The 18,752-nt window shown below is 41.4% G+C and overlaps 1 pseudogene; it reads right to left on the bottom strand.

Moving 5' to 3' along the window:
- Nucleotides 1–3,274: 3,274 nt before the first annotated feature.
- On the bottom strand, nucleotides 3,275–15,718 carry LOC128541751 (MAD2L1-binding protein-like; annotated as a pseudogene).
- Between the last annotated feature and the right edge of the window lie 3,034 nt (nucleotides 15,719–18,752).

The following is an 18,752-nucleotide window of genomic DNA, read 5'->3' as shown; positions in this document are numbered from 1 at the left end:
GATGGCAGCTCATCAGCTTGAGCTCAATCTGAGTTAAACTGAACTGCTGTTCATCCTTGGTGACTCATCCCCTGGTCGAGACCTTGTGATTTCCCTGGACAACAATCAGATCACTCCTTCAGCCAATGCCCGCAATCTTGGGGTAGCTCTGGTCAATCATCTGTCATTTTCCACACACATTGCTAAACTTGCTCTTGTCGATTTCTTCTTTACAACATTAGAAGAATCCGCCCATTTCTTTCCTCACAGGCTACTTAGGTACCTGTTCAGTTCCTTGTTATTTTAAGACTACTGCAACTCACTCCTGGCAGGACTGCCTCTGTCCACCATTCACCCTCTGCCGCTGATCCAGAATGCAGCACATTTCATTTTTAACCTTCCCAAATCCCAACGCCCCCGCCAATTTTCCGCTCCCTATACTGGCTTCCTGTAGCTGCCCGCATCAAATTCAAAAACCTGATGCTTGTCTACAAAACCAAAAAATGGCCCAACACCTACTTACCTCTTACCTCTAATCACACGCACACTGCACCACGTTCCCTCCGATGCTTTTGCACTGCTCGCCTGGTCCCACCATTATCTCAGGGATCAAGGAAGACATTCATCCAGACTTTTTCTGTTCTGGCACCTAGGCGGTGGAATAAACTTCCTTTAGATGTCCATAAGGCTTAGTCTTTGACTATCTTTAAATGACAACTCAAGATGTATTTGTTTCTTCAGTACTTGGACTAACCCCACCCACCATATAGAAAAATGGGAAACAAACAACTGTGTTTGATTGTTGGCACTTAGGTAGTAACCTAGTAAGCCAACCTAGTATCAATACAATGATAGACACTTCAAAGCACTTTTTGTGAGTCACTCTGGATAAGTGCATCTGCCAAATACTTAAATGTAAATGAAAGTGCTACCAAGCTATTTCTAAAGCTCTGGAACTCCAGAGAGCCATGATCCACAAATGGATAAAACCTGGAACTGTTGCAAACCTTCCCATGAGTGTCTGGCCTACCAAAATTACACAAAGAACACAATGACGACTCATCCAGGAGCTCATAAAACTACCAAGAAAAACATCTAAAGAACTGCAGGCTTCACTTGCCTCAGTTAAGGTCAGTGTTCATGATTTAATAATAAAAAAGAGACTGGGGGCAAAAATCACATCTATGGTAGTCATGGAATTTCAAGGTGAAAGCTACTGCTGACCAAAAAGAACACAGAGGTTCGTCTCACATTTGCTAAAAATATCTTTATTTTATTATTTAGAAATTATGTTTTCACATAGGGCCAGGTAGCTTTGGACACTTTTTTGCCCCTAAATTAATGAAATCATCATATAAAAACTGCACTTTGTTTTTACTCTGGTTATCTTTGTGTAATATTGAAATATGTTTGATGATCCCAATTATTTAAATGTGACAAATATGGGGAAAAAAAGACAAAAAAATCAGGAAGGGGCAAATACTTTTTGACAGAACTGAATAGTTAGATGATTCTACATTTTTTTTGGTTGTAATTTTCATGCGCTCAGTGCCGCTTCAGCTAAATTTTTTCCAGGCTCGTGAATCCTGACCAATGAGAAGTTTTGGTAGAGAACTTGACAACATGATAACATGATAATGTGCTGAATTGCTAAATACTGTAAGTCCAGTAATTGTAAAATATTGTACACCCTCATACCACATGTGCACTTTAGAAACATTGAAATAAGCTTTTTAAATGTATGTTTTTTTTTTCTTTCAACATGTTTCTAAAGTGCACAAGATATGAGGGTGTACAATATTTTACAATTATTGGACTTATTTATTGTTTTTTTGGCACTTAAGGGATGCAGTACCACTGCTGTTTGTTTCATGGTTTTATAAAGATTACGTTTATCTGTGATTTATTCTCAGGCCTGCTGTGTTTTCCTCTGGACTATGGGCCCAGGTCAGAGTTGACGCAGGACAGAGGTTTTTTTTACATTATTTATTCAAGCAAAGCTGGTAAACCAGACACAATCTTCAAAAACAGCCCATACATCCAGACACCTTCCACATAAGTGTGAAAAATTGTTGATGGTTCCTTGCAATACACTTCAAACGTATTTCTAATGAGCACAGGCAGACTAACACTATCCCTAAAATCTGCACAGAACCATGTAACAGAGAGAATGTGGTTAGAGGTAAATGGCAGAGATAACTACAATTTAAAAAAAGCTTTCTTATATCTGGTGAACTAGGAGAAACTAAACATGGAGGAGAACACAACCAAGTATTGTGTGTTAAACCTGACATGTCAGATGGCTAGGATCGGTGTCAAAAATGTTACAAGGCATGATTTATCAATAAAGCAATTTAATCTGCTACAGATTTCAAAAAGAATTAAATTAGCATTTTTGGTGGTTGAGTTAGTCTGTAAGGTACGCTTGCTCTTGGTTTTGACTTGGGTAATGAAATACTGATTATATTTTTTAGAAATGCCTAATATAGCGAAATCTGCCTTTTGTTTCTATTAATTTGCCCATCTTATTCAAATAAATGGTGTTGGACTAAGTAAGACATCTTTTTGTATAATGAACTCCAGTTCCAGCAGCACAAACTACAGCCTCCTAAATTATCATACAGTTCTACCTAATCCTGAACCTCACCTTCATGAAGGAGGATTTCAGGCAGGACTGTATGATTACTGTATAATTTAAGTTTTAGTCCCTAAAACTGGCATCTTTTATTTATGTCAGGTGAGTGACTTATAGTTAATATATAACATTCCACTTCTTGGGTTGTTTTTACACAGCGCTTTGGGTCATTTTCCCACCTACATAGTGAAGTAGCAGAGAATAACTGACAGATGTCATTACAAACCCTGTAAACTATAACCCATTAAAACCCTACTTCTTCTCCTCTCTTACAGGAAAGGGAAGACCACATCAGCTTGCTAAAGACAGGTGTCCTGCAAAGCTTTCAGAGGACCTTGAACATGTTGGTGCTGCTGCAGCTGACCTTTACCATCAGCAAGTGGGATCAGCCTTGACAAGAGAATTTATTTTTGGATGAGATCCTTTCTTCTCTGTGGAATCCCAACAGTTGACTGATACTAAGTTTAGTTTTCATTTTGATTTGTTATCTCTAAACCAAAATGCGCTTCACCATAAGTCTAACTCTTTTAAAGATGCAGTTCAGTCTCTTATTGACATAACCAGAAGATACGTTTAAAGGTGACTGTGTAACAGTTCGATAAATAAAGAAGCAGCATGCTTACAAAAATGACATTTATTAGAAAACAAAGTGTAAGTTGTTTCAGTTCATTCATCTAACATCTTGATTGTTATAAACACAACCTAAAATTCTTCCCTTAACATCTTTTCTTTGAGAAAACAACTTAAACTATTGCTTAATCTACAAGGGGTGTTTAAGTCAAACTGGGACGTTTGATGTATTGAGGATAAAACTGACATTTGGCTATAAATGGTAAATAGTGATCCTGGCAGTAGCCCACTGTAGTCATTTCCGTGAACATTCAAGTACTAGAGAAATGCTAGGATAAGTGCATTAGTGGAGCGAGGATTATATAGAGAAATAGTTTTGACTCTCAGGACTTTGTTCTGTTATTCTAAATAATCCAGTCCCAGTTTGACTTAAACACACTTCATGTTTGAACTTCATTGTTAAACTTATTTTTAGTCCACTACAAAAGAAAAAAAACTAGTTCCATAAACCACAAACGCCTCTGTCAATTTTTTTTCTCTTCTGAGAATTACAAAAGTAGAATCTCACCTATGCTGTTAACCTAGCTTTATTTCCGTGTCATTTACTGAAACCCCCAATAGTCACAGGTGTTTGAAACCATATATAATCATCCCCGTCTCTAGTGTCAGGCTTCCAGACCCACCGCTGGCTACCACTATCACCTTTAAGTTTAAACCAGTCTACACCACAGTTCCGATATGCGAGTGCTGGCTTATTGTCAGAAAAAAAATTCGCCATGAAAAGGGTGTGAAACAGCTGCGTCAGACACAGGGACGTTCTCGAACTCCTGTCACTGCCTTCCCGCACCAAAACCTTCATGTTTATCTCGTATACCTTTGTGGGAAGAGGCGCAGAGCTTCTAGTCATAAAGAGCACACGGGAGACAAAACTGAGGGAGAGAGCTCCTCCAGGTGATCAAGCACCTCGTCCAGGTCTCGCAGTGTCCTCTCGCACCGCTGCTGACTTAAGTCTCCTGATGACTGGATGGATTTCATCTCCTTCCTCCAGCTGTGGGCAGAGAATAGTAGTCACGTCCTCAGTAGTCATGTGACTAATATTTGTACTTCATAACTGAACGCATTTTATAGTAATGTTTGGTTTATTCTTTGCGTTTAAGTCTTTGTTTTTTCTCACCTGTGTGGTTGCAAGCTGCTGCATTTGGAAGAAGACCATCTGGTCACAGGTCATGGGTAGCTGTTGTCTCTGGTACAGGACAGACTTAATAGATTCACAGAAGAATCTTTAACAGGCAGAGTGTTTCAGGCTCCCTGGAAATATCACGTCTACGCGGCTCTCCTCATCACCACTCTCACACACGGACTGCTGTGCAGACACTCGGTTGTAGTCAGACTCCTGCTGTTCGGTTGTGTAAAAACCTGAAAATCACAAATGGATTTCATTTAGTTTAAAATATTTTGTTTGCTAAAAATAGCCATTACTTTCTCAAATACAATGAAAAGACCTGAACCCTCTTTATCCTGACTGTTATTTTGTATTGATAACGATACTGTACCATAATGAATTTCGATACTTTTCGGGGTTTTTTTTTAGAGTCAGAGACACTAGACGTCTATGGTTGAAGAAATAGGTTGGAAAAATTCTTGTGATAAAGGTGTTATTGGGACCTAATGAGATACTGTAGCTGGAAAACATTTAGATGAGACTGATATTTATTTAAAGATAAATCTAAATCTGATTCCTAGTTAAGGTCAAAGGTCAGGAATGGTAGGGGATGAGCAAATTTGTTTTTAAAAGTTGCTTATAACTTACAAGCAGCGTACATTCATGCTTAAGAAAATGTCTGAGATAAAATACATTTAAGGCTAGTGGAAAAAGTGTCACTGTTGACTGCAATCAGATGCTTAAACTAAAGCAACTCTAACTTTAAAGCATCAGAAAGATTCAAAATCCGTTACTAATCAGTGCAAAAGTAATGGCACTGTCTGCCTACAAATTTTTGCTTGTGAACCTAAACAGCTCCAACATCCCAAAGTTTACAGCTGTTTTAGAAGAAATTTAACTACAAGAGAAAAATTTTCATGCAGAAACAAACTAAATAAGCATATTTAAGTGTATTTGCTTTAAACAAATGAATGATTGAGGAGTAAAAGTTACACCATATGTAAGCGTGTGGCGTCTGCTGTGGCTAAGCAACAGTGAAGCTGCATGTTTTAAATGAATTTCCAGCACCAAAAAATCTCTTGTATTAAGCTCTAGTACTAAATTAATTTGTGGACAAGAGGAGAAAAAACACGTGTTTTGGTGCTCAGGGGACTTTGAGAAACCTGTTTTAAAGTCTGACCACATCAACACATGTATTCTTTACAGTCACAGCTGAACTTCACAGATTCATGAATAAATAACAGGTTAAGACGCCTTTAATGTGACTGTAATCATTTGTCCTGGTTTTAACACTCCTGTGTTGTTGTTTTCTGGAGGGTTTACTATTTTACAGCCAGATGACAACATTAAAAACCTCACTTGCCATTTAAACACAACAGTGTGCTAATCTTGCAGGCTAGTTAGCTTATGTTATACACAGCTAATGTTTCTGCACAGTGCTTCTATCTGACTTTAGTAAACTGTTAGAAACCTAGCTCTTTGTTTTAACTAAAGTAAAATCAGTAAAAACAGAGTTAAGTCCAGTTCTGAGAGAGAGGCAGGACACCGTTCTGGTTCTGTTTTGGTGTGGCTGTGGCCGACAACAGCCAAGTTAATAAAACTCTATTGTTTTTGTATTTGTGGTGTGGTTCCTATAGTGGTGAGCGCTACAACTGGTGTCAGAAGTAAAGCAAAACTTCCAGCGTAGTGTACGGAACGCTAGCCACCTGACCTGGCAGTAATGGAGCCGGCATGGTACGTTAAAATGGAGGAGGAGGTGTACGACTATTCAGACGCGGGTGCTACTTTTGTGCTGGGCTGGGAAGGTAACACACTCGCCACGTTTGGATATCCTGAAAAGGTGATAAAGAGTGAACCGACACCCACCATAAACGAGCCATGTGTAGCTAGGACCTATCAAAAATGCCCAATAGTGTGGTCGAAATATCTGTTTTTTTAAGGGCATGAAGATGGCGGCGCCCATGCTGTTACCAGAGCGGAGGTAAACAAAGATAGAGGCGCCCATGCTGTTTCCAGAACAGAGGTAAACAAAGATGGCGGCGTCCATTCGGTTCCTAGAGCGGAGGTAAACAAAGATGGCGGCGCGTAAGCTGTCAGGCATTAAAACGCCTAAGTATGCAAGCAAATCAGATTGGGAGGCTTTCCATGTCCAGTTTGAACTGTTAGTACTTGCAAATGACTGGTCAGGCAACAGAAAGCTCTTTGTTTAACAGATGATGCATTGTCTTGCTTACTATTATTAGATTCCAGTGAGAGAACTAATAATGATGCATTAACTGGTGCGCTAAGGTGGCAGTTTGGTCAGTGCTTTCGCTCCTGAGGTCAAAGCTTCATGGGCATCAAAGGCGTGCAGGGGAATCGCTACTGGCTTTGCCGAATGATATTAAATGCTTGACAAGACGGACATACGCTCATATGGCGCCTTCAGTGCAGACAGAGCTAGCCCACGACCAGTTAATCAGGGCACTCTTTCCAACTGACTTGCTTGTTCATACTTAGCCAGCCAGGCGTCAGCAAACAAGATTGCGAACTTAGACTCCGTCCACACGTAGCCGGTGCGTTCCCTATCCCTATCCGGCGTCGTCTCAAGAAATATCTGCATACACACGAAACCACTGAAAACAGTGTAGTATATATGCCAGACCAGTATCGGGCACTGTAATTCTAGCTGGCCTGCCCCCACACCTTGCCTGCGGCCTTGGAATATGCACTATAAGAGAGGGGGGGGGGGGGGGGGTTTACACACTTACACAGTAGTTAGGAAGATGGGGGGACACGGGGGTTAAGACTGAGAGGCCAGCATGGGTAGAAGGGGTGACAGAGATGATCAGGGGGCTGGCCCTACCCCCAGCCAGGCGTCAGCAAACAAGATTGCGAACTTAGACTCCGTCCACACGTAGCCGGTGCGTTCCCTATCCGATCATTTTTTTGCGTAAACATGGCGTCGTCTCAAGAAATATCTGCGTACACACGAAACCACTGAAAACGGTGTAGTATATATGCCAAACCAGTATCGGGCACTGTAATTCTGCCATAGACATACACTATACACGGAGAAGAAGACTTTGAGCATGCGCATAACCTTGCGCGCTGTATACAAACCAAGATAGTGTTGTCTATTATCGCTTGTTGCTCATAACGGTTGCATAGAAGCAATATATTTAGCTGTAATAAAGCTAGTAGGCTTTGTAGCAACACGAACACAATCATGTAGTCCGCCATTATTGTTGTTGCTGTTACGTGTGACGGAGCCGACACGTGATGTGATGACATCATCGTTTCACAAAATATACGGATTGGCCGTACACACGAAGACGCAAGGGTGTCGTTTTCAGATTTATCCACTTTGGGACCCGGTTTCAAAAAATTGCGGTTTCAATCTCCTAAAACGCCGGATCCGTGTGGAGGAACGCCAATACGCTAAAAAATTTATACGTATACAGCGAAACGCGTCTCCGTGTGGACCGGCCCTTAGACTTGCCTCTGCTGGGGTTGTGGTCAGGAGGGACACCTGGTGAGGCGACCGGGAAACGACAAGGGGTCGCGGTAGACGGGACGCTGCATACCACAACATTTATGTCCCTTTCATCACTTTCACCGCTGCTACTACTTGATGGAGACAAGCAGATTACCAGGTTGTGGTGGTCGGACAGACTTCTATATCAGACTTTTGCCATATAGCTGTTAATAAGGAGGGCTTCTATGTACAGCTCTGGTAGATACGGGGTCAACAGTCACAGTGGTCCGCCCGGAGATAGTGCCAGTGGGTACTAAGCTAGAGCCCACAACAGTTCAGCTTAGGACAGTAACAGGGGAACTAGCATCAATAAAAGGGAGGGCACAGGTGACATTGACTGTTGGAGGAAAGACCGTCAAGCACCCTGTTTGGGTAGCGGATGTGAAAGATACTTGCATTCTGGGCCTGGACTTTCTAAGGGATTATGATTGTAAGCTGGACTTAGGAAAAGGCAAAATGACTTTGGGCATGGGACATTTAGTCAATATGGGAACGCAACAGGCAGAGCGGGCAGCACTTCCTCTTGAAGACCATGAAAGACAAAACAGACAGGTGGACAGTGAGGGGGGGGAGTGCCTGGTGAACCCAATTTGTGTCCATGACAGATATGGGAAAGTCAATTGAGGGGGGACTGGCTTTGAATAGCTACAGAGGGGAGGCCATGGGGAGCTCTGCTATGCAGAGTTGCACCACATACCCGGTTGTCAGGGGCAATTGTGGCAGCTACTAATGGCGTCGCCGGTGGTTATGGTACCCAAAAAGGATTAAAGTGGCGTTTTTGTGTAGATTGAAGGAAATCGAACAAGGTCACTAAAAAAGACTTATACCCCCTCCCACGTGTTGATGAGTGCTTGGATCTGGTGGCTGGTTCTTCATGGTTCTCGTCCTTAGAATTGAGGAGTGGCTACTGGGAGGTTCCACTGTCTTCAGAAGCACGACTTAAGACTGCTTTTGCACAGGTAAAGGACTATGGCAGTTTAAGTTGCTCTGTTTTGGACTATGTAGCACATTTGAGCGCTTAATGGAAAGAGTCTTACCTGGTGTTCCACATACTGAATGACTGGTGTTTTTGGATGACATTCTGGCACATGGCAATTCATTTGATTCTGCTATTGCTGCGCTGCGCAAAGTGTTAGTAAAGATCAGAGAGGCAGGGCTGAAATTACATCCAGACAAGTGTAGGCTAATGTGCAGGGAGTTGACTTTCTTGGGGCACACTATAGGCAGTGAGGGAATTGGAACTGCAGAGGAGAAAGTGCTGGCAATGAAGTGGCCTATTCCAACAGATCAAAGGGGGTTAAAAAGCTTCTTGGGACTGGCCTCTTATTACAGGAGATTTGTGCCTGGGTTTTCGGGCATTGCAGCCCCACTTCATAAATTGCTACAGAAAAAACAGCCATTCACCTGGTCAGAGGACTGTGGAAATACCTTCTGCAAGCTACAGCAGGCCCTGACAAACGCACCCATTCTAACACCCCCTGACCCGCAAATACCCTTCGTCTTGGACACTGATGTAAGTGGGGAGGGGGTAGGTGCAGTCTTATCACAGAGGGAGAGAAGGTTGTGGCTTATTACAACAAGACCCTGAGCAAGGCTGAGAGGCGGTATTGTGTGAAATGCAGAGAACTTCTGGCTGTAGTCTTCGCCATTAGATATTTTAAGTACTATCTGTGTGGCCGACCTTTGACCATACGCACGGACCATGCCTTTCTTCAGTGGCTAATGAAGTTCCGGGAACCTGAGGGACAGTTAGCCCATTAGCTGGAGGAATTACAGTGTTATGAATTCGCCATCACTCATCATGGAGGGGGGCAACATGCAGACTCACTCTCTCGATGGCCTTGTAGCATAGAGGGGTGTTGATATTATGACAGAAGTGAGGCCCAAGGACACAAGTTGGTGCTCAGGGCAGACTATGAAGGCTGGGCGGAATGTGGAGCAGCCCCACAGGGGTGTAGAGAGCTGCAGGTAATAAACACTACAGACTGGGCTGCAGAACAGGCCCAGGACTCTGACATACAGTCTGTGATACAATGGGTGGCAAGACGTCGCAGCTCTATCGTTAGAGACAAAAGGGTTGTGGGTCAAGTTTAAACATCCGCGACTGCAAGATGGTGTCCTTTAACAAGCCTGGGTGAAGCCAACGGCTGGAGAAAAGAGGTGGCAGTTCGTGGTGCCCCGACAGAGGCAAGGGGAAGTTCTCAAAGCCATGCATGGTTCTGCTGGTTCCGGTCACTTTGGGGTTACAAAAACACTGCGTCGCCTAAGGCAAACCTTTTACTGGGGGCACATGAGAAAAGATGTGGCAGACTTTTGTAGGTGCTGTGACCTTTGTACGACACGTAAAAAGCCTCAGGGACAATCGAGAGCCCCCCTTCAGCAAGTTTCAGTGGGGGAACATGCAGTGAGTTGGCGTTGATGTGTTAGGTCCATCCTCACTTACAGCTTGTGGTAACTGCCATGGACTGTGGTCCTGCCGCTCTGCAGTTCAAGACTCTACCTCATGCACTCCAGCGCTCCTTATGTTAGGCAAGGAGTTAAGGACGCCTGCACAGCTTGCCTTTGGGCATCCCCCAGATACACTAGCTACTCCTGCTAAACTGGATTATGCCAGACGTCTCCAAGACCGCTTGGACACCGCAGACGGATATGCTCGGAGTCAGAAAAAAGAGGAATTATGACCTTCATGTGAGAGGAAGGGATTTTTCAGCTAGGGAGTAGCTGAAAAATCTATAAAAGAGTCTATCTCCCAACCCGGAAAAAGGGGCGATGCCCTAAGTTGAATAGCTCCTGGTTAGGCCTGTGCTTAGTCTAGGAGCGACTGGGGTAAGTCATCTACCGGGTACAGTTGCCCCTGCAGCAAGTTGGTGCTGCATCATGACTGGCTGGCCCCCTACAAAGGCTCTGCAACTCCACTAGGTAGGAGTAGGGTAGAGGATACGCCAAGGGGTTCCAGAGCCAATGCTCATAAAGGGGAGGAAATAACCCCGTACCCGGACGATACAGTAGTATCGGACGAGCTAGTGTATCTGGGGAATTGTGGTGGCCATGCTATTTTCATGCTGCCAGATACATCTACGGGGCAGGGGGATCCAATAAGAGCTACAAAGAGCAATGTCTGACCAAAGAGACAGAGAAGAGCCCCCTTAAGATTTAAAGACTTTGTCCTCGGGGTCGAGGACTTTAATAGGGGGCGGGGGGTAGTGTAGCATTGGAGTATAGTTATAAATTCTAAGTATAGCTATCACTGCATAGTTTATGTAAAAGGGTAGATCAGAGAGAGAAAAGGACCACATTTGTGTGTGTGGTGTATGTGTGTGGGGGCGTGTGTAAGGGAAGACGCCTGTTTGAGAGTTTTCTGTGTGTGACAGAGTTAAGTCCGATTCTGAAAGGGGGACAGGACACCGTTCTGGTTCTGTTTTGTTGTTTGGCGTAGCTGTGGCCGACAACAGCCAAGTTAATAAAACTCTATTGTTTTTGTATTTGTGGTGTGGTTCCTATAGCGGTGAGCGCTACATTATTGTATATTTTATTCACAGTAGATAGCATATTTATATTTCCATAATACATAAACAATAAGCCATATCTTTGTACTGTATATACAGCAGTGGCAGCTAGTGGAAAATTTTGTTTGCTGGAAAAAAGAAAACACTGATGTTTAAAGCCCGAACTACTCCAGACAAAATCTACGTACAATTGCTTTATTTCAAATTCAATAAAAGGCCCCCGAGCGCCCTCCATTGATCAGCTGCCACTGTTACAGGCCAACAATGTCAAATAATAAAGAACCATTGTAGTTTAAATTTTTTTTTACAGGACAGTTCCATAACAAATCGGTATAATTTCCCACCTTCACCTTACATTTAACACATAATGGTGAATTTGCTTCGAGTCAAACTTGTTTCTAAGAAGGAGTGTAATATGTAATCTATGCACAATCCTAAATTAAATAGCTTTGGCCCTATTGCAAATAGAGATCCCCCCTGCCTGACTCCAGACCAGTTCCCATTCTTTCAATTGAAGCTCCCCTCCCATAGTCTTCTTGGCTCCTGGGTATTCACCACTTCATATGAACAAAGACTGATATAAAAATACGAAATCTGCCTACCCGATGGGGGTTTCAGCAACATTTTCTCTATAATTGACATGGAGGAGTCATGTAATCCCTAATTTGAAGGAATCTAAAAAAATTAAATCTGGGCAGCTTATATTTTATAACCAAATCCTTGAAAGACAATAAAGAACCTTTAGCAAACAAATCACCAAGTCTATATATCCCATAAGAGTTCCAAGTTTTAAAACCCGAATCTGAGAGAATAGGCAAAAACTCTGGGTTATTACAGATGGGGGTTAAAGAAGAAGACAAGTCAGCCCTGCCCTCTAATTTACGTATAATAGACCAGGCCTTCCACGTATTACATACAATTCTGTTATCACATAATGTCTTAATTACCTTAAAACTTTTTACAAATAATATATTTTGTAGAGGGCAAGATGACTGGGAAGCCTCTAAATTCAACTAAGTAGATTTAGGGTCCTCTTTAAGCCATTCAGCTATGAATTTAAGCTGACAGGCCAATTGGTATTTTCTAATGTTTGGCAAATCTAAGCCCCATGAAAAACCAGGAAGCTGCAATTTGGAAAATTTTAGTCTAGGTTTCCGCTTATTCCATATAAATGAACTAAGCCATCCGTTTAATTCCTTTATTCTTTTATTCGGCAATAAAATCAGTATCATCTGTAATGGATAAAGAAGCTTAGGCAATACATTCATCTTAACTACAGCAATCCTTCCAAGCCAAGAAAGTGGAAGATCTGACCATCTAATTAGATCATTCCGAATTTTATTCAACAGTGGAATAAAATTTACTTTAGACAATTGACAGATCGTGGGGGTTATATTAATTCCTAAATCTGTAAAACCAGATTCCGAAACCGTAAATGCAAAGGAGGACATATCAATCACACGTGCTTGGGTGCTTTAATGCAAAGCGACAGATTTGGAGAAATTTATTTTGTACCCTGAGAATTTCCCAAATTAATTAATAATGTCTACTAAACTTGGCACTGACGATTCAAAATTTTAAATAAAAAGCAGAATATCATCAGCATAAAGGGAAATTTTATGCTCTTTAGCACCCACTAAGACCCCAGACATGGCCGCCTCCCCCTAATCGCAAATGCCAGTGGCTCTATCGCTAGGGCAAATGCAGCGGGGAAAGGGGCCAACCCTGCCTAGTGCCCCGGAACAAAGAAAAATTGACCGACCTGTGACCGTTAGTGACAACAGCTACAACAGGTGTAGAGTATAGTAAACAAACCCAACGAATAAAGTTGTCACCAAGGCCAAACCTTTCTAGACTGTAGAATAAATAAGACCACTCCACATGGTCGAAGGCCTTCTCCGCATCTAATGATAAGGTAAGGGCAAATATAAGAAAACTCAAGGACATTAAGAAGCCGTCTAATATTGTTTCTAAAACTGCGACCATTAATGTAGAGTTCTCTGGATCTTTCCCTTTTTTAAAACAAGAGAGATATTAGCCTCTCTAAGTGTCTGGGGCAATTTATTTATCTCAAAAGAATGGTCATACATGGCTATCAGGGGATCTATTAACAGATGCTTAAACTCTTTATACACTTCACTCCCCAGGCCATCTGGACCTGGGGATTTATCAGACTGTAACCTACGTAAAGCCATTAGGGCTTCCTCTTTTGAGATGGGGGCATTAAGGACCATTCTTTGATCATCAGATATAGTAGGGAGCGTTAAGTTGTCGATAAAACTTTTCATAGCAGTATATTGTTAAGAAGAATATTCAGAATGATATAAATCAGAATAAAACTGCTTAAATGTAGAATTTATAACCCCCAAATCAAAAGATTTCTCTCCTTTAGAATCCCCAATGGAGGTAGTGAATTGTGGGCTAAGTTTATTCTTTAATAAATAAGATAAATACTTATTAGGTTTATTGCCGTGTTCATATAATCTTTGCTTGGAAAATAATATTTTAGTATTGGCCTGCTGTGACAACAAAGAATCTAGAGAGGCACGTAGTGCACTCGGTTTTTCCAAATTAACAGAAAAAGGGTAATTTACATGATCTTCTGTAGCCTTTTTGAGTTCTTTTTCTGAGCATTCCTGCTTCTTCCCTTGTTTCCGTTTTTTTGTAATAGAGTATGAAATGTCAAGTCCTCTGATGTAGGCTTTACAAGTCTTCCACAAGGATAAATCATTGATCGACTCAGAATTAATTAACCAGAAAATCTTGAATTCTGAATTAAGATATGAAAGGAACTTGTTTTCTTTGAGCAATAATGTGTTAAATCTCCAGCGCTTAGTAACTTTTGATGGTTTTCCTACCAACATGTGTAGTGTTACCATAGCATGATCGGAAACAACATTGTTGCTTATAGTACAACTGGAGACATATTGTAGATTTGCACTAGGGACAAAAAAATAATCAATGCTAGAATATGATTTATGAGGAGGGGAGTAAAATGTAAATTCTGTTCGCAATGGATTAAGAGCACGCCTCCCATCAGTGTAACCAAACTCTTTACATAAAGCAGATAAAGTTTTAGCTTGCATAGAGGGAGGGAAATTTTTGAAGAGAGTCTATCCAGTGAAGGGTTCAACAAACAATTAAAATCTCCCCAAATAATCACTGTACCAGACGCAATATCTAATAGATCGGAAAAAAGCTTTAGTGAGAAGCTCAGGAGCAAAGATTGGCGAAGAATATATGTTAAAAAGGGTTATCTCCTCTCCAAACAATAACCCCCTAGCAATAACATAACAGCCTCGTCTATCCTTAACACTATTTAAAATCTTAAACTGTACATCTTTATTCACCAATATAGCTACCCCCTACTACTAGTTGTGAAGGAGAAAAAATAAATGTGACCTATCCACTTATGTCTAAGACTAGAGTGCTTCCTGTCATTTAAATGGGTCTCCTGCAACAGGGCCAAATCAACACGCTCTTTACTCAACCAATCAAAAACCTTCCAGATTTTAATTTTACCATGCAAACCCCTTACATTCCATGTGGAAACTCTTAAATTGGTATTAATCATCTATTCATATACATTTTAATGTGATGAGGGCATAGGAAGGCGAACTAAGAGAAACGAAAGCTTTTCATCGAAACAATCCTCTGCACTGAAATTTCGCATTAAAAAATTTCAAGCATTTCTGGGCAATAGAACATACATTGAAACTCAGGAACCACACATAACAAAACCATAGGATAATAATAACCATAATAATAATGAAATTAATTTTCCTTTCTCATATAAGGTATTCAAGTCCCAAACAGACATCCCTTCCGTTATGAAAACAGAACGCTTTCAAAAACAACTCACCCAAGAAGTAAACAAGCGTACCCACATTGTCCGCCCCGCTCAGCAAAACTATCGAAACGCAAATAGAATGAAAAGGGAAAAGAAACGCACTCCATCCCTCACTTCAACGCAGAGAGGCACCGCTTAGTTTGAATAGCCTGTTATTCAAGATTCAATCGCTGAATTGTCCGGAGGAGATCTTTCCGTTGCAGCAGGTTGTACATGTAGCCCCTTCTCTGAAATAAATTCTGAGACCGGTGCAGTCGTACCGAAGACCTTGGATGTATTCCCAATTGTTACTCGCAGTTTAGCTGGGTATAACATTGTGTAGCGAGCTCCCATCTCCTGCAGGTGACGTTTAACCGAATCATATTCCTTACGCTTTCTGAGCACCGCGGCAGAGAAATCTTGATAGAAAGATATCTTACTGTTCTCAAACCGCAGATTTTCATCCATAGACAACTTTCAACTTGCATCAAGAATCCTCTGTTTATCTCCGAAGTTTTGCATGCGCACCACTATCGGCCTGGGCCTCTCCTTGACACCGGACGTTTATAGCTGACTTATCAGAAAGAAACTGGAGCTCAGTGATTTTGCTTGCATCCGAACAATTGTTTTGAATATGAAAGTCTGATTCTGTGAATTTGAGTGATTGTGTGTGTTTGTGTGTGTGTGTGAAGGTGAATGTTTGCTCAATGAGCAAGAGTTGGTATCTTTTCTGCTGTAGATATTCTCTATTGACCAGTGTTTTATAGTGATGCTTTACATTACTACTTGATATTAGCAAACTTGTTTTAAACCTCCTGCAGGAAGAATAAAAGTACATTAATCTTTGAAGGTTCAGTTTTCATAGTCTACTTTACTTTTTTAATGAACCATGCTGTGTCATGGTTTTGGATTGTGTCCACACACTCGCTACACACGGTAAACTATTGCATTGATTGGCTCTGTTGAGTGATGTGTATAGCCATGCCAAAAAAGTGCTAGCCCACTGTTGTATTAATTATTCTCATTCATCAGAAAAGCATCAGTGTCCAGATAGAACTGTTACTCGGTCCGGATCCGGATCGAAGTCTGCCATTTAATAAGGCCTGATCAATTTTATTTACGAAAGATACAATTTATATGTCAATAGAATATAAATGACATCATTAATATTTAGTGCTATTAAGGGTAAGTTAAAACACAGCAAAGAGCTGATGAGGGCTAGGTTAAATATTATCAGCTAATTGCTAATGGCTAACCTACCCATTTTTAAGAGTTAAATAATATTATATAAATACCATGGGGCAAAAAAAATTTATTCACCCACCAATTGTGCAAGTTCTCCCACTTAAAAAGATGAGCGAGGGCTGTAATTTTCATCATGGGTATAACCACAACAATGAGAGACAAAATAAGAACAAAAATCACAATCGCAGGATTTTTAATGAATTAATGGGTAAAATTCTTGGTAAAATAGCTATTTGGTCATCTACAAACAAGCAAGATTTCTGGCTCTCACAGACCTGTAACAACTTCTTTAAGAGGCTCTTCTGTCCTCTGTCAGTACAAAAGACACCTGTCAACATCCTCAAACAGACACACTCCAAACACCACTATGGCCAAGACCCAAGAGCTGTCAAAGGACACCAGAAACAAAATTGTAGACCTGCACCAGGCTGGGAAGACTGAATCTGCAATAGTATGTGGGAGCAATTATTAGAAAATGGAAGACATACAAGACCACTGGTAATCTTCCTCGGTCTGGGGCTCCACGAAAGATCTCACTCTGTGAGGGCCAAAATGATCACAAGAACCGTGAACAAAAATCCCAGAACCACACCGAGGGTCCTAGTGAATGACCTGCAGAGAGCTGGGACCGAAGTAATAAAGGCTACCATCAGTAACACACTGTCATGTTTCTGAGGTCAGCGTGAGTGTTTAGGTGGCATATATTCGCAGGAGGCAAGATGTAGGTTTCCAAATTCGTCTTAATTGGAATTAAAACACAAAACAAAACCAAAAGCTCCTTTCTCCGAGCACTAGTAAACTTTACTAATATCATTTGTCAAACATAAACATATTCACTCAACAACACCAATAATATACATAACTAAAGCTAGATGCCTGACTGAAATTCAGTCAGGCTATTTATAATTAACTTAACTACTTTCCTTGTTCAGGTGATTGTCTACGTCACCTGCCCAAGGTGCAACCTGGGACATGCAGTTCCCACTCAAACATAACCAAAACAAACTACAAACACAAACAGTCTTTGGGCGCATGGGCGCCCTCTAGGGGTTAACCCTTACACACACTGTGCCGCCAGGGACTCAAATCCTGCAGTGCCAGATGTGTCCTCCTGCTTAAGCCAGTACATGTCCAGGCCTTGCTAGAAAGGATTTGGATGATCCAGAATGTCATATGGTCAGATAAAACCAAAATACAACTTTTTGATAAAAACTTAACTTGTCGTGTTTGGAGGAGAAAGAATGCTGAGTTGCATCCAAAGAACACCATACCTACTGTGAAGCATGGGGGTGGAAACATCATGCTTTGGGGCTGTTTTTCTGCAAAGGGACCAGGACGACTGATCCGTATAAAAGAAAAGAATTAATAGGGCCATGTATCGTGAGATTTTTAGTAAAAACCTCTTTTCATCAGCAAGGGCATTGAAGATTAAACGTGGCTGAGTCTTTCAGCACGACAATGATCCCAAACACACCGTCCGGGCAACGAAGGAGTGGCTTCGTAAGTAGCATTTCAAGATCCTGGAGTGGCCTAGCCAGTCTCCAGATCTCAATAGTAGGTTGTGCCATACAATGAGTTCACGGTGATGGACATGGCCAGGGAGGTAAAAAATGTACATTTTATTGTCATAGTGGAGCAGTGAAAGTTTGGTTAAAACTGAACCTTTAGATTTCCTTGTAATTTAGCAGCATGAGAAAGTAGAATCCTAAAAAAAAGTCAGATATAGCAGGATAAACATGATCAGGTTTTCTAAAGGAACAGGACCATTAGAAATAATAATGTTTAAGGAACAAGCCATACCGGAACATTGAGGTGTTGGTGAACAAAAAAAGAAAAGAAATACATTTACATTTGCATTTCGGCACTTGGCAGACACTCTTAACCAGAGCGACTTACAAAAAGTGCTTTGAAGTTTCTGTCAATGGATAGATACTTACACTGGATTACGAGGGTATTACAGTAACTAGGTGACATCAGTCAAACACAGTTGGGAAGAGGTTTTTTATTTATTTTTCATAGGCGAGCATTAGGTTTTTTGTATTTATTATGGCCAGCTACAGGAAGCCAGTGCAGGGAGCGGAGAAGAGGGTGGTGTGGGAGAACTTGGGAAGGTTGAAACCGAGACGTGCTCCTGCATTCTGGATCAGCTGCAAAGGACGAATGGTGAAAGGGACCGAACAAGCACCTGAGCAGCCAGTGAAGAAAGAAATTATACCGATTAAAGCCCTGGAAATAAGTAAAGGATCATAAAAACTTTAAAAAGACACTGTAAAATCACTTGAGATACACTGTAGATACCTGGGAGACAT

This window comes from Clarias gariepinus, chromosome 14 (genome assembly GCF_024256425.1).
Source record: "Clarias gariepinus isolate MV-2021 ecotype Netherlands chromosome 14, CGAR_prim_01v2, whole genome shotgun sequence".
Taxonomy (NCBI): domain Eukaryota; kingdom Metazoa; phylum Chordata; class Actinopteri; order Siluriformes; family Clariidae; genus Clarias; species Clarias gariepinus.
The sequence above is the reverse complement of the archived record's forward strand: the minus strand, read 5'-3'. Positions and strand labels throughout refer to the sequence as shown.